The 15,014-nt window shown below is 37.9% G+C and overlaps 1 protein-coding gene across 1 annotated transcript in view; it reads right to left on the bottom strand.

Moving 5' to 3' along the window:
- The window catches only part of tbxa2r (thromboxane A2 receptor), a 41,347-nt gene extending 30,715 nt beyond the window's left edge, over positions 1-10,632 (bottom strand). Inside the window, exon 1 of the mRNA XM_036141055.1 lies at positions 10,414-10,632. The gene's annotated coding sequence lies outside the window, so the exon portion shown is untranslated. The remainder of the gene's footprint in view (positions 1-10,413) is intronic.
- Positions 10,633-15,014: the final 4,382 nt, after the last annotated feature.

The following is a 15,014-nucleotide window of genomic DNA, read 5'->3' as shown; positions in this document are numbered from 1 at the left end:
AATGCTCAGATCTGTCTGTTCCGAAGTACCTTAATTTTCCCATGTGTTTATACACCCGAGGCATATCAGCCAACACAAAAAAGCCTACATAAAACAGACAGCTTGGCACCTCGTTTTTTTCACATTAAGTGATATTTACTAGTTTTGAAGAGCCATAGTTAAATGGACCTTCAGCCTCAGATGGCATAAAAGCCGAGAAGATGGGAATGGTTCTGAGTAGGAGCCATCCACTTTAGTCGCATTGAGCCAATATGAGATATGATGTCCAACGATTTAGTCCCTAAAGCTACCGTTTCCTAGCTTGTTATCTATGTTGGTGTTTTGAAAACATGTTACTTAGAGTCTAAAAATGAAGATATGTAAGGAATTTTGTCTAGTCCTTTCATGTATCTGAAGTATATCTTTTGTTTTGATGAGCACCCTTTCTGAACAGAATGTGTTTACTGGAATCAGCGGTGTGTTTTTTTTTTTTTTTATATTCTGCTTCATCATGACCAGCTTATTTTATTTACTAAAGCATCAACTGACTGGCTTGGAATGAAACGTCAACGCTCTATGAGCATATCCAAGTGATCAGATAAATATTGGCAAAAATATTTAGACAGGAAGTGATGTTGTGTGTTTCAATTAAGTTTTAAACCATCAGCATCAAGAGGTACCAAAGTCTCAGATATACTACAAAACATATATACTCAAAGTGCAGAGACATGTCCAGTGTCATTGATTAAAGAAACAACAACACTGTCTGAAGTTAGAATATAACCATTATTGCTTTGCTCTAGTTTGCATAATCTGATTTCTCCTCACAGAAGACCCCCTTACATTTTGTGAACTTTTGGAAAAAGGCCAAATTATTTTTTGCACCTGATGGGCAATGCTGTTGGTGACAACCCATTGGCATAATCTCGCTTTGCACTCCTAAAGCTATACTTAGTTTTGCTGTTAGAAATATTTGCCTATTACAATGAACACAAAATGTGTGGCTCTCTGATCAAGACAGCAATAACTGAGTTTATGTTGATTCAGAAAGTGCTGTAATCGGCTTGTTTTAACATGTTTAACGTTTAAGAAGAGACGCCCAGTGACTGCAATATGAAGTTAAGTAGAGTGGAAGAACACTGTTCTTATCTTGCCGAATATGTTGGCACATTTATAACCATATGTTCCTCTTTATGTGAAGAAATTAAGCATGTTTTGGGAAACAAAAGATCCCCTCAGTTCCATGAATAATGTGTGTCACTTTGCAGATCGTTTTTTTTATAGTGCACATGTACTGAGGTGATAAGTGTACATTTTCTTAGTGTTCTGGATGGCGTATGCTACTTTTGTCATGATGCAAATGCTTTGATTTTATTTGTTCCCTTGAGTGCCCCAAGTGGCCAAATGATTGGTAAATCCATTGATCAGAAACTAAGTCAGAGCTCATTGGATGGGGATAGTTTAAATGCAGTTCAAAGCCTTCAGCTGATCCAAAATGCTGCTGTAAGGGTTCTAATTAAAATCAACAAGAGGGATCATATTTCTCCAATTTTAGCTTCCCTTCATTGGCTTCCTGTTAAATCAAGAATATAATTTAAATATCTCCTTCTCATGTATAAAGCCCTTAATAATCAAGCTCCATCATATATCAGAGCTCTAATTACCCTGTATGTTACTAACAGAGCACTTCGCTCTCAGACTGCAGGTCTGCTGGTGGTTTCTAGAGTCTCTAAAAGTAGAATGGGAGGCAGATCCTTTAGCTATCAGGCTCCTCTCGTGTTGAACCAACTCCCAGTTTTGGTCCGTGAGGCAGACACCCTGTCTACTTTCAAGACTAATCTTAAAACTTTCCTTTTTGACAAAGCTTATAGTTATAGTGGCTCATGTTACCCTGAGCTACCTCTGTAGTTATGCTGCTATAGGCTTAGGCTGTTGGAGGACATCAGGGTCTATTTCTCTCACTCTGCTGAGTTCTACTGTTCTCCAATTTGCATTGCCTGTTGTTGTTTCATCTTTTACCTTTTTGTTCTCTGTCATTTTTTTCCCCCTCATAGCGGGTACACCTGGTCTGGCGTTCTGTTAGCTGTGACACCATCCAGGGAAGACAGATCACCACTACTACCATCTAATGTAGAACAGATTACTGGATCAATGTGTGCTTCTGTGCTTTTTTGTCTCTCTTGTTGTGTCTCTGCTCTGTCTTCTCCCCCCCAGTCGGTCGGGGCAGATGACCGTTCACACTGAGCCTGGTTCTGGTTCTGCTGGAGGTTTTTCCTTCCTGTTAAAGGGGAGTTTTTCTCTCCACTGTCGCTTCATCCTTGCTCAGTATGAGGGATTGCTGCAAAGTCATGGACAATGCAGACGACTCTCCCTGTAGCTCTACGCTCTTTCATGAGGAGTGAATGTTGCTTGTCAAGACTTGATGCAATCTGCGGGGTTTGCTTAGATGGGAAACTTTATGATCAATCTGGATGATTTGATTGAATTTGACTTTGGAAAGTGCCTTAAGATGATATGTATCATGAATTAACGCTATACAAATAAAATTGAATTTAGCAAGCTTCTTTCAGCAAGCTGCCTGGCAATGACTGGCGACCGGTTTGCTCCACACAACGGCCAAAAAACAAAACAAAAACTCTGGTCGCTGTGGGCAAATTCTGTGGCATTATATGAAACATTAAATAATAGAAATAATATAAAGGAACATTTTTTTTTTTTTTTTTTAAGTGTAAAATTTTGAAACTTTGATGTATTCCAATAATGGCAACAAGCCCATGTCTAGATGACATAAATCTATTTCTGAGGCACAAACTTGACATCACTAAAAAAACTAATGTCCAAAGGAATCCTTGAAGAGAACTGGCAACGTTCCATAAAAAACATTTATGCTTTTATGGTTACTAAAAGGTTGCCCAAACCAAGAAACAGCTTTAGGATCATGCAATGTTTTTTTTTTCACTGTTCTAGAAAATACAAGACAAAACTGTGGAATTGCATGCAATGTAATGTAGCTTAATTTAGTGTAATCTGTAGCTGCAAAAGGGGATTCCACTACAGATGTAAAGACATGAGGGACATGTAGACGGCGTAAATGGTGAATTTAAACGAATGCTGCTGGTCAGTTAAAACATTATTTTATTTGTAACCCTTATTAGCATATTAAGGCAGCAGGCTGTGATGAGAAATTGTGTAATGTCCAAAATTTCAGAATATCAATTCTCCAGGAAGCAACGCTGAACACACACAGCTCCCTGCAGAGGCGTTGGCCTGCACTGGTTGAACCAGAATTATAACCCATTATCACAGTTTTTCAGCCCAAACTCAATTTCTCAGCTTCTAACTCTGCTGAAATGTGATATCATTGTGTTCAAATGTACATGAGCACAAGAAGGCTTTAATGGTTCCTGTGAAGATGGTTTCATATATCCCTAATCATTACTGTAAAATTCGCTCGAGAGCACAAAAAGAAAAGATAGGATTGTAGGGTTTCATTCACTGCCGTAATTCTCACATGTTTCCCATTATGGAAACACTATCTGTATGGTGCTGGTTCTGTTACACTCATGAACACAGCCGGTTAAAAAGATATCCGAAACCAAAGACCAAATGAGTTTTCAGAGGCAACTATAAAGTTGTTTTTCTTCTAACATGAACAACATTTTAAGACTTTCCCGTTGCTGTTTTATAGCTCCTGAGCCGGAACCATCTCCAATCAGGGCCAAGCCATTATGTAACAGTAGTTTATACCAGTGACATTCCTTGTCCTTTTATGGGAACTATTAGGAACAAAACCCTAGGAAGAGATCTGTGCTTTCTTTCACAGCCCACTGCGTCAAACCCACTTTCATCTGAATACACACGCTGCGGTAGAGTAATCTGAGAAGCAAACTCGCGTGCAGCCTTACCATATGTTCGCTCACTAAAAGCATCTTGAAGTCGGAACTGTCGAAAAGTTTCAAGGTTGTGATGGATGAACAGATGCAAAACCAAATAACTGACGTAATAACAGAACATGGGGCAAAAACAATTAATTAGACCAACTATACATGCTATACTGCCTTGCCAAAGTATTCATATCTCTTTATTTTTATCACTATACAATGACAAAATAAACATATACATACATACATACAAATATATATATATATATGATGCATGTTTTTGATATTTTTGTGGTGAGTGTATTATACTTAGATCTCTTTACTCTGATACCTCTGAAGAAAATCATGTGCTACTAATCGCCTTAACAAGTTCACTGATTAACAAACAGAGGTCGCCGATTAAATGCATCTTAGTAAAAATACTGCTGTTCTGTGAAGGCCCCATAGGTTTGTTAGAGAACATTAGTGGACAAACAGCATCATGAACACCGAGAAACACAGCAGACAGGTCGTGGATAAAGTTGTGGAGAAATTTAAAGGGGAAGATCATAAAACAAGATTCTAATTTTCGATAAATTTTCGATAAATCATCTGGAAATGGAAAGAGTATGACACAACTGCAAAGCTACCAAGAACTAACAGCATGGGCGAGGAGAGTAATAATCAGAGAAGCAGCCAAGTGACGCTTGTTAACTCTGGAGAAGCTGCATTGATCCACTACTTAGGTGGGAGAATCCGTCAACCCTCAGCTGTGGAGTCCACCAATCTGGCGTTTAAGGGGAGTAGCAGGAGGAAAGCTATTAGAACAGCTGTTTGCAGTTTGACTCAAGCCACGTCGCGTACTCAGCAAACATGTAGAGGAAGCTGTTCTGGTCACCTGAGAGGAAAACTGAACGTTAGGTCTTGCTGCACAACTGTACGTGTGACTTCACATATCACCCTAAATACGCCATATCCCCACAGGAAAACGCAGTGGTGCCACCATCGGTCTGTGGATCAAAACATATTGGTGTGTTAGAACGATAAAATCCACAAGTGAATTCTATAGAGAATCTGTGGCAAGTCTCATTAACAGGCACTCACTCAAATCTAACTACGCTTGACGTAAAAGAAGGTTTGAAAAGAACAGTCGGGAGATTTTTTTCAGTATCCAGGTGGGCAAACCTGGTGGACACACACCAAACCCTAGCAGTAATTTCACCTAAATGTAAAAGTATTGAGGGGAAGTAAATAAAAATGCATGCCGCATTTCTCCGATTTCTAACTTAAAACACGGCTACTTTGTGTTAATCGTGTGCAATTTCAATCAAATATTTTTGCGTTTTGTGGTTGTAATGTAAGATTCGGTTGAAAAACCGTCGAGTAGCGTGATCAATTTTGGAGGCACTACAAATAACCATCAGCATGTATCTTTGTTTGAGCTTCTCATTTCAAGCAAACTCCAAAGGCACGTGTCCATGCCGTGTTTTGCCTCAGAGCGGAGCAACCGAATTACGAGCACAGAGAAACAAGAAGTGACAAAATTTACAAAAATTACACAAACAGAAATGGTGTTTAAGACGTGGAAGATGATAGATGGGAAGGAAAGTGGAGTGAGTACCCTGTCCTCCCTCTTGGAAATAGAGCCTGTTTTTAAAAGCATCGCTCACTCCGCGTTAGAGCTGGGGCTGCACGCGAAGATGGCAGAGAGGAACCGGAGAACAGAAAACAGATTACCGGAAATAACAAACCATGAACACATTCCCAAACATGCACTTGACAGAAGGGGCTCTGGTTTCTCTCCGGTACTCGGTGAGCTTTTGTGTGATGAGATTTCATTTAACACAGTGATGGTGCACAGCGCCGCTGATTTTCTTGTAATGGTATAATTAGGGTAGTGAAAGCAAAAGCCTTCAGAGAAGACAAAAGCATTTTAATAAATCATTCATGTTAATCTTTGAGATACTTGAACACAAACAACTACATATTTAGGCACAGTGGGGACATTTGACTTCTTGTCCTGCAGATGGCAGCAGAGTCATTTGGCATTTTGGTTTCTGTTAGGAAACACACCAGACGGGATTGTCACATCTTTGCTTAAAAAAAAAAAAAAAAAAAAAACTACCAGCTGCATTCTTATATGTTTGAACAGTTTATAAACCATCTACCCGCCCTTCTTTGTCCATCAGAATGTCATCCCGCTCCTCAGTTAGGATTAGTGGCACGCAGTGACAGTGATTTGACAGGTTAATGGAGCAGATCCATCACTTGTACTTTGAACATTAACCAGCAGAGACGCAAGGAGTTAGAAGATCTTGCGCTGTCCCTACATTTTATTTATCGGGGAACCATGGCTGCTCATGTACATCATCCAGACTGAGCTGGGCTCTTCGTTGCAAATCAGTAAACATGTAGCGCCGCGGCCCCCTGACACGTTTATGATTCTGGCTATAGTTCAAATGTCAGTAAATCTCCCCATATAAATTGCAGTCATAAACACCTAATGGGCCGTCATGAATATTTTAGTTGCCTGAATATCATACAGGAATGACCTCTGGAAAGATACACCCTTAACAAGACACATTCCTCAGATGGACAACTTACCCAGCCGGTGCAACACAAGGCCCTTTTTCTGGTTCTCTGGCTTTTTTTTTTTTTTTTTGTTCTTTCGTAGCGTGATTGGATTGATTTGTCATTTGCAAAAGGAAAGAGCTTGGCCACGGGGCTGTGGATAATCCAATTTATCGCTTTGCCATTTATTACAAATTTCTGTGGCTTTTGGGTCCACTGTCACATCGATTCGTTGATTGCTTGCTTAGCTGGGTCCTAATGAGCTGCTGTCTGAATCACTGCATAATCGCCGCCCTAATTCACTTCCTCGCCTACCCTCACACTCGGTCTGTTGGCTTGCCACTATTACAGCAGAAAGGACTGGAATATCTCTCTGAACGGACAATTAGGAACATCTTTCCTGAAATAAGAGGTGTCATTGTGTGTATATTGCCCTTTGAAAAATGACAACACTTTCCTACTTAGCTGAGTCTTTTCACAGCTTGCAGTGAGAGGTTATAATCTGGGTTAAACATGCATGTTTTCACCTGATCTACATGTAAATAACAGCAGCAGCAATATGAATAAAAGATCATTTCTCAGGATACTTGTTCAGTCAAGGTTATATAATTTAAAGCAAATGTTTTGAGATACAGTCTTACATTCTGCCGTGAGTTGTAGGTATTTGTGGTACATGAGAAGAAATATAAAGTGGGTCACACATTTTCACTCTGTAGAGACCTAAAAATTAGTTAAACGGAGTCTATAAATGGCTTTCCAATTTCATTTCTCAAGGTCAATATAGACCAGCCTAAAAATATCATAAAAAGATTTAGCTTGCTTAAGCTTATATTTTTAAGTATACACTAGAAAGAAGGTTAGAAAAGAAGGAACATATTTAAGTTATTTTAGGAAGGAAGAATTATTTCTTGCACTGGCAAAGTATTACAGAATGACCTAACCGGTGAGGTAATTCAATTCAATTCTATTTATATAGCGCCAATTCACAACACATGCCATCTCAAGGACTCTTTACAAAGTCAAATTCAATCAAATCATCCAGACAAATTGGTTAAAAAGTTTCCTATCTAAGGAAACCCAGCAGATTACATCAAGCGTTTACTCCTCCTTAAAGAGCGTAGAGCCACAGTGGACAGTCGTCTGCGTTGTCAATGACTTTGCAGCAATCTCCCATACTAAGCATGCATGAAGCGACTGTGGAGAGGAAAACTCCCCTTTAACAAGGAGGAAAACCTCCAGCAGAACCAGGCTCAGTAAAGGTAACACTGATTATCTTGTGGCCATTGCATCGGCTAGTGGGTGGGATATATAAGGTAGGAAGTAAACAATTTGTCCGCAGTGATGAGGTCATAGAAGCAGGAAAAATGGGCCAAACTGATTTGGCTACATGACTGGGTCAGATAATCTCCAAAATTGCAGTACTCATGAGGTGTTCCTGATGTGCAAGGGTCAGGGGTATCTCTCAGTACTGGTCCAAGGAAGAAACAGTGGTAAAACAGCAATAGGGTCATGGGGCCAAGCTTCAAGGACAGCTTGTGTGGTCCAAGCCAGCAAACAATGTACTGCAGCTCAATTAGCTGAAGACGTTAACACCAATTTTGATACAAAAGCAGTCAGGGGGCATTTCCATCCCCTCCATTGTCAAAAGCACCAGCTACATGTAGGTGAACCGCAGAACTGGACCAAAATGCAATGGTGGAAGATGCCAGGCCAGACGAATCGCATTTTCCTTCACATCACATGTGTTGTCCCATTGCTTGCATAGAGAACACAAGGCACCAGGATGCACCATGGGAATAGAAATTGTGTGAAGATCTTGTCAATGTTTTCATGAGAAACGTTGAAGCCTGCTAGCCACGTCAATGTTACTTTGACATATAGGTAAACATTGCAGACCATATACACCCTTGCATGTTGTCACGTCTGAATAAAGATTGTCACAATTATTCTTGGATTAAGTCCTATTCCCCCTTCTCTCTCTTAGCTATAACCCTACATTTCTAAGGGATGGGATGAGTGAGAATAAATTCTGTTAACCACACAGGTGAAAGGGAGACTAAATACGGTGCACTGACATCTGTCCGTAGCTTTTCATTGCATACCAATGTCTAGTAGTCTGGGGTTAGATGAGCACAACTGTAGTGTTACAGTTCTATGCTTAGAGTACCTTTTACATTTCTGTAAGTAAATGTTATAAAACGGGAATCTGATGACAGCTTGCTGCCTTTAGTTTCCCATTAAACCTGTCTTGGTTCACCGACTGGGGAGGGTCGTGTGACTGAGCTAATTTTTTTGTCTTTCTAAACCCATATTTCAAACGGCTGGGTTGTCTGATTGTTCTTGTGGCGCAGTGGAGGGAAAAGGGGAACAACTTTCTGGCCCCTACAAACTGAGATGTTTTAGGATGTAAATGAGGACGTAAGAGCTCTTATCGACCAAGGTTAAACATTTTCAGTTTTTAACAGTACAATACCACTTTGACATATTGTCTGATGCATAATAATTTACATTTAAAAAAAAAAACGATTGTTGATTATTGTTGCTATGCATAAAAATGATCATATATCTTTTTTCAGAGTAAAATATTTTACCATTATAACAATTTTAATCTGCATTTTAATGCATATCATTCTAGTTTGTTCAATACCATGTTTGGAGTAACCCAAGAAAAAAATGGGGTCATGCCTTAATTCCCCAGCTAAAGTTTTATTTTATTTATAAAGTATTTTATTTAGGTTTTCTTATAGACTGACAATATTTGAAATTTTGTAATCTGGAAAAGGAAACTGGTGAAATGCAAAACTTCTGGTCTCAACTCCTATAAACCCAATCATTTTTACTCTAAGGTTAGCAGTTATTTGAAGACCTTCTCCTAAGGACAGATGAGAGAGCAAATACCACCAGGTGAGAGGTTTACCTCTGCACCAATATCAGCTTGGCTGGGTGGCATTTATCAAGCTTCAAGAGGGGCTTACGGACACCCCAGGATGTTTGTGAAGAGGCTGGTGGATAAATATAGGCGGTAGCTAATCAAGCCATCTATCAACAAAAGGATGCACCATCTGTTTGCTTCATCACTCGCCCTGCGGCTCAGATATATTTATTTATTTTTGGATGCAGGTTCCAATCTGTTGAGCTACAAAGTAAGTGCTGATGCAATTAAACTATTATGGCTTAAGAACACTGTCATTTTTAAAATATTACCAGATGGGAAAATACGGAGCATTTAACACGTATGATGCTTTTTTTTAAATAGTAAATATAAACATAATTACGTTTTCAATAATTGTATGTCAATATTTATTTGAAGGTTTTGAAAATATCCTTAGATAGTCTTAATAAAAAAAAACATTGATTAAACTCAGATAAAAATGATTATTAGCACTGTTCCCACACAGAGTCCAAAAGCATGTATGAGAAAAACTGTTGGGTTGCCAAGGCATTGGGCATGCATTCTTTAGCTATCGACAATGAAATGTAGCTCAATGGGAGCTTCACATAAACTAAAGCACTGATGTGATTCTCAGAAGCAGATCAAACAAACAAAGGAAATCCTACTGGGAGTAACTTTATATGTAGAGCAAAGTAGAGTTATTCCCATTCATGCTTAAGATAGCATTAGCCCTGCTGCCTAGCTAGCAGAAGTAAGAAGTTTAAAAGTAGCAGCTTAGAATTTCCACCAGCTGTTGAAAGTATTTTTCTTAAAAAAAAAAAAAAAAAAAAAAATCCTTATTGGGTTGTGAATGATCATTTGATGGATTTTGCTATGCCATAAACAGAAAACTTATTTAGTGTTGATTTTTGCTGTATTATGTTGCTTTAATACTGTTGAATATTAGCTAACATGATGAAAGGCCCTTTGGCTTTGAGATATATGTTGAAAGCTATGTTAAGTTAGGATAGGTTGGTAACTGTAATGCTTAAACCATGTCATCCTGATATTAAAGGAGCTGTAAGTAAGATATGTACTGTAAAATCAACCTAAATCATTCTAATTTCTCACCTGGGATGGAGGTAACACTCCCTAAACAATCGGTCCTCTCCATCAACAACGTCTTAATCACGCTTTTCTCTTTTCAAAAACCTAGAGGTACGAAATGGAACTACTTCAGTTTGGATTACTTCCTGGTTACTGAGCCAATCTAATGATATTTCCCAGGGTTCCCAACACAGAGCGCGGCATTTGGTATTTTATCTCGGCAAAAGAACAACAGCCTGCCAACAGAGAAGCAGATCAGAAATAGAATAGAATACAAAATCTTAGACTTATCCTGTGTCAGTAAAAATTCTGAAGGGTTTTACACCGTTTAAAAATGTAAGATTAGATTGTTGTGATTGGCAAACTGTTATACCGATTTGAGCCACAAAGTGTCAGTCTTACTTATAGCTCCTTTAACATAAACATATTTGCTGTTACATATATATTTTGCAAAACACGTCACAAATTTGCATGGTTCCCCTGTGGGGAAAACCTGCCATTCTCATGCTGGGTTGTCTCTACAGTAGATGGGATTAATTGGTTAGAAACATGGAAGGATAAATGTACATATTCATTTTACAAGCTAAAATAAACGGAGTCAAGCAGCAAGCAGTGTCTCTAATGAGTGATGAAAAGATGGGCGGAACATCTTCGAACTGATGATGTTTGATGACAAGATCCTAATATGATTGTTTCACAGTACATGACTGTGGTCGTTTTTGAGTACTACGGGGCTAGTCACAGTCCAAACTGTCCATCCACAAAAATGCTTTCAACATTGCCAAATAAAATATGCAAAAGCATTTTTTTAAGCGCTATTATCCTGAAGGAATAAAAAACAAATAAAAATAAAACAAAATTCATTAAGCTGCTGTGATTTGTCTCTTCATATCCCAAATAAGTATGTAATTTAATTTTTTAATGCAGATGTAACAAATTTGACTCATCTGTTATTGTCAGTTGTTCACATATCAGCCTTGTACTTAACAGTTCATTATTAAAAAAATCTACAATTAAGAATAACCATAACAAGATCAGATGTTATATTAAAATGGCCTTTCTGAACTGACAGATTTTTTTTAATTCTACTGAATGATGGAGATGGATGACAAAGCAGGGGAGTCGACTCTCCTCTGCCACTATTGCTCCAGTGTGTCCTTATGACTTGGCAGACCGTACTGTAAGTGCTCTATATACCAACATATGTATGAAAATAGCAATTATGTGACAGTAGCCTTATGGTAATCGCCTTATTTAAAACTCTTTCACATCTTTTTACCATATTGAAAACAGGTAAATAGCATTTTCTCCCAGGTCTGAAATGTATTTCTATTTGCTAAATGCCAGAACGAGATTTCTTTTTTTCCTTTGGTCTTCAAAGTCAGAAATTTACGTGTGCTAAAATTCTGCCATAAAACAGTTTGAGAAAGCGCCGGTGTTGTCGTGACTTTGTAAGTGCCTGGTGGGTTAATTTACAACATCTTAGTTAGATGGAGATACACCAGTGTAGATTGTGTAAACACCTCAATCAAAGAAGAAACAAACTTTGGACTTCCACCGGTCTGGTTTATCCTTGGGTACGATTCACAGTTGCCTGAAGGTGCTACATTCTTCTGTCCAAACAATTTACATGCAAATGTCACGGAAAGGACTCCTGTGGAATCATTGGCGGAAAAATCAGCACCTAAAGCCACATAAAAAGCCAGATTCGTTTTCTAATGCACACAGTGATGACCACTTCCATTGCTTTGAGACACCCCATCTCTTCTGGTGACACAAAAAGTATGTTTGACCGTAGTGTTCATTGTTACATTTAGAGTACCAACGGTGAAGCCTACAAGCCTTAGAACAGGAATGGGGGTGGCAGCATCATGTTGAGGCTCTGTTTTGATGCAGGAGGAACTGTAGCACTGCACAGAACCAATGGCCATAGTAAGTAAATAACATTATGTTGTAATAAAAGTTATTGTGGATGGGCTACCACAAACTGAAATTCCAGCAAAGTATTGTGAGAAGCTTGTGGGGGGAACAAAAAATGGCAAAAATGTTTGACCTAAGTCATACACACGCTCGCAAAAAAATCTAATCTAAAGAATACTTTTCATTTTAGTGGCATTTAGCATATAGACATCAGTTTGGTGATCCAAACGGATGTAACGCAGTAGAAGTTTAGTCAGAGGGAAAAAAAGGGTATCTATTACAACAGTGTATGTAAATATGTGGTTTCAATTGTATATTGCTAATGTTAAATACATTGTCAGGATAAAGGTTTGGGAAAAAAAAAACATTTATGTAAGAAAATAGTGGAAAGTCGTGTTCAGACAACATTTCTTTAATACAAAGTCAACATATCTACATACACAGTGGCTTTAAACCAATTATTGTTTCAGTTAGAAGTAACAGTTTGAAAGTGGTAGCACTTGGCCCTCATATAAAGGAAAAATGGTTTGCTGAGTTTTCGGTTCTTTAATCGATATGTACTGTATAAGTGTGTTTCTTTTCAATATGACTGTTTCTATGGTCACTGTTACTCCCTAACCTTTCCACAATATTTAGCAACATACTCCAGAAATTTGAGCGGCCGCCTTCAAAAGTGTAGCATCTTTACTTGAAACCAAAAGAGTAACACATTGCACAAGGTCTGAGACGCTTCCACGGGTTCAAATTTTGGCGTGGGCCCTTTTATCAGTCTCTAGGAATTCCGGCAGACTGGAGTTCATTGTGAAAGCGCTCCATGTGAATTTGCAGCATGTTTTTTGGTAGTCCCAGTCCATCCTCGGTTGCATCCAACTGCTCTTTTCCTTGTGAGTCCTGATTTCTTTCTGCATCCCATCATGAAACATGGTTAGAAAACAAAACAAAAACAAAAAAAAAAACAAGAATATGGTTTTATACAAGGCAACAGGGAGAAAAATAGGTTGAAATGTTGCAACTTAAGCATGTATGGCCTTTATCATAGCTTTTTTTGGTCCTAATTAAACAATTTATTTTTACTAAAACCTTGCCATTTCAGGCAGTTAGACAACTAGTGATTTTCCACAGATTTCTTTGAAACACTTGAGAAGCAGAGTTTCCAGGAATCTACCCCCTTGTAATTTTTTCTTCTTCGGTCTAAAGGCTAAGCAATTTAGGAAAAATCTGTCTATGAAGCCCCTTTGGTTAATTTTGACCATGCTAAGAATAATTGGTCATTTTCATGGTTAGTTGGTCGAGAGAGAACCAATATCGGTTTAATCCAACCTGTGGATCCCTGATACTGATTTGTGTGCCCCCCCCCCCATTCAGGTTACGGCTGTGAGAACACAGACTGGCACGTTTCCCAGTTTGACTACTAGCAGGGGAAATTAAAGCTAGAAAAAAGAAAAAAGAGCGTGAGGTAATCAAAGACCAGGGAGCAGAGCTGGAGAAAGGAAGATTCGAGAAAACAGGCTTCACACACATCAAGAAGCTGAAAATGAGCTGAATTTCAATCGGTGCATTGGAGGCCCCCCGCTAAAAGTATGAGATCTTTCGGGTCAAATGATACGTATATTCTATATATATTTGTTTATTTACACATATACTCTAGATCATAGTAGATGTCTAATAAAATCAATGGCAACAATATGTCTGAAAATATAAGTAAAAAAAGAGAACTTTAAGAGGATTTTTCTTCAGATTGTGAGGGTTACAGTCTGTACATAATCATACAAGGTACAGTACATCATTGGCATGATATAGACATTAGAAATGCTGAGTGATAAAACCTTTGACATTTGTAGACCAGATAAAAACAAACAAACAAAAGCAATGAGTAAGTGATGGTAAAAGAAAATGTTTTAAAATAGAGTTTCCTTGTTGGTACAGGTTAACTCCAATAGACAATCAAAATACAAAGACAAAAAAAACAATATCAGACACAAATATGACATCCCCTCAAATTTCTTGCGGAGACATTCGGAGTCTCACGCATTACATAATAATAACAATAAAAAAAAAAAACATTTTCAGACTAGAACTGACAGGTATAAAACAAAATGGATGAAGAGAAGATTTTATTTCATACTTATTGTTTGGATATATCTTCGGATTCTGTATTTAAATATCTAAGGCTGCATAAGTGGGCATATCTTTCTCTAGATTTGATATATATATATATATATATATATATATATATATATATATATATATATATATATATATATATATATATATATATATATATATATATATATATCCTACACTGTCATGTTATACTTAGCCTTTCTATGGTGAAAAAATAGAATGTATTTTAACATAATTTGAACATAAAAGCATCTGTTTTTTTTTTGCAAATTAAAAAAAAATGTGACAAACACACCTCTGTTAAAAAAAAACTAAACCAGAAACAGAAAATAAAAGCTAACTATGTCATGTAAAATAAGTCATCATAATACAACATTAATGTTTTCATAGTGTTACAATAACAATAAGGCTTTTTTGGAAATCAGAGAAGATCACACACAGTTCTGTCCATAGTTCCGTTGTTTTTTTTGTGTTTGTGCACATCCACCAGAAAGCCCTCACACAATCCATTTGCTCACGTGTACCAAAGCGCCGTCTTTGACAAAAGAAAACAAAACAAAAACTTGGAGGTTTTAGTTTAC

Source organism: Fundulus heteroclitus, chromosome 9, assembly GCF_011125445.2.
Source record: "Fundulus heteroclitus isolate FHET01 chromosome 9, MU-UCD_Fhet_4.1, whole genome shotgun sequence".
NCBI lineage: Eukaryota > Metazoa > Chordata > Actinopteri > Cyprinodontiformes > Fundulidae > Fundulus > Fundulus heteroclitus.
Note: the sequence above shows the minus strand (reverse complement) of the source record. Positions and strands in the feature narration are given on the sequence as shown.